Genomic DNA, 2,540 nt, shown 5'->3' on the forward strand with positions numbered 1-2,540 from the left:
GTCCATTGTTTAATAGTGGCCAGCACCTAATTGCACACCTGTGCACAGCACTTATGGGAAGGGTGCTGGCTAGTGTTCTGGGCTCCTGCTGGGAAGAGGGACAGGTTGTGTCCAGGAGTCAGGCGGACTCCACCCAGAAGCCAGAGTGAAGCCAGGAGGCTGTGTATGTGTTGGAGGCTGGAAGGCTTGGAGAGCCAGATAGAGCCAGGCACACAAGGTGTGTGGGTGAATTCAAAAGATGCTCAAAGGCACAGAATATCCAGGAAGAGATTCTATTGAGGCAAACCGTCAGGTCCTGAGACACTGAACAGAATAACCTGTGAAGGGTGAGCTGATATGTACGCTGAAGAAAGCTATTTATGTTGGATTTCCTTTTTCTGCCTTTGGAATTAATAAAAGACTGTCCTTTGTTCTGTGAAAACGGCTTCATGACTGGTCCTTAAGCGCTCGCCATTTGTGCTAACCTCCCCAACGTCACAATATATATACACATATATATAAATATATATATATATATATACATATTTACACTATATTGCCAAAAGTATTGGTACACCCCTCCAAATCATTGAATTCAGGTGTTCCAATCACCTTCATGGCCACAGGTTTATACATTTAAGCACCTAGGCATGCAGACTGCTTCTACAAACATTTGTGAAAGAATGGGTTGCTCTCAGGAGCTCAGTGAATTCAAGCGTGGCACTGTGATAGGTTACCATATGTGCAATAAGTCCATCTGTGAAATTTCCTTGCTACTAAATATTCCTCGGTCAACTGTTAGTGGTATTATAACAAAGTGGAAGCAACTGGGAACAACAGCAACTAGGCCACGTAAAATGACAGAGCAGGGTCAGCGCATGCTGAAGTGCACAGTGCGCAGAAGTCACCAACAGTATGCATAGTCAATAGCTACAGACCTCCGAACTTTGTGTGGCCTTCAGATTGGCACAACAACAGTGCATAGAGAGCTTCATGGAATGGGTTTCCATGTCTGAGCAGCTGCATCCAAGCCTTACTTCACCAAGTGCAATGCAAAGCGTCGGATGCAGTGGTGTAAAGCACGCCACCACTGGACTCTAGAGAAATAGAGACGTGTTCTCTGGAGAGACGAATCAGGCTGCTCCGTCTGGCAATTCGATGGATGTGTCTGGGTTTGGAGAACGGTACTTGCCTGACTGCATTGTGTAAAGTTTGGTGGAGGGGGTATTATTGTGTGGGATTGTTTTTCAGGGGTTGGGCTTGGCCCCTTAGTTCCAGTGAAGGGAACTCTTAAGGCATCAGCATACCAAGACATTTTGGACAATTTCATGCTCCCAAATTTTTGGGAACAGTTTGAGGATAACCCCTTTCTGTTCCAACATGTCTACGCACCAGTGCACAAAGCAAGGTCCATAAAGACATGGACGAGCGAGTTTGGGGTGGAGGAACTTGACTGGCCTGCACAGAGTCCTGGCCTCAAAACGATAGAACACCTTTGGGATGAATTAGCGGAGACTGTGAGCCAGGCCTTCTTGTCTAACATCATTACCTGACCTCACAAATGCGCTTCTGGAAGAATGGTCAAACATTCCCATAGACACACCCCTAAACCATATGGACAGCCTTCCCAGAAGAGTGGCAAAGGGCGGGACAACTCAATATTGAACCCTACGGACTAAGACTGGGATGCCATTAAAGTTTATGTGCATGTAAAGGCAGGCGTCCCAATACTTTTGGCAATATAGTGTATATACAGTAAACTCCCAGTTATCCGGTACCTATGGGGATTGGTAGATGCCAGATAACTGTAGTTTCTGGTTGCTTGAGAGTTACTATGCCCCATTCATCTGCTGGCTAGATTTTGCTATTAGCTATTTCAAATTCACATACCCAATAGCAGGCTGGCTATTGCACACACCCACTGCCCATTGTTTACATTCACCTGCCAGCTGAGGAATCCAGCCATCAGCCGCAGCAAGATGTAAACAGAGAATTTTGTAAGCAACTAAATAAATCTAGTTGCTAACAAACTTTTTTAGTGTGCACATGTCAATCAAGCAACTGGCAAAAATTTTTGAAAAATTGACATATTGGGGTTGATTTACTAACCTTATAAATACACCACGAACATGTATACACCTCTGTAGTGTGTTCCCTCCCAGCATGATCTATGGGTGGAATCTAAGTGTACACACCCAGCAGGTGTGTTGTGCAAAGCCCTGCCCTGAATTGCAAGGTGATGTTGTGTAAATTAGCTCTACATTGTGTTGCTTGCGTTGATGAATGCAGGAATGTAAATGCATGAGCTAACCATTTTTGTCTAAACTGTGAAGCAGCATTATATATGCATCATGTGCATGATGTTTCCATATATGGCATTAGTGGAAATATGCTTATAGAGACTTTTTGGTTGATAAATACGCTTTGCTGTGTAAAAATCACACGCACCTGGTGCGTGCATGTGTTTAGGTTAGTAAATCACCCCCATTATGTCCTCTTTATTTTTTTCTGGTTGCTTGAGAGTCCTGGTTGCTTGAATGCCAGATAATGAGGAGTTTACT

Source organism: Nanorana parkeri, unplaced genomic scaffold, assembly GCF_000935625.1.
Source record: "Nanorana parkeri isolate BGI_ZX_2015 unplaced genomic scaffold, ASM93562v1 scaffold162, whole genome shotgun sequence".
Classification (NCBI taxonomy): Eukaryota; Metazoa; Chordata; class Amphibia; order Anura; family Dicroglossidae; genus Nanorana; species Nanorana parkeri.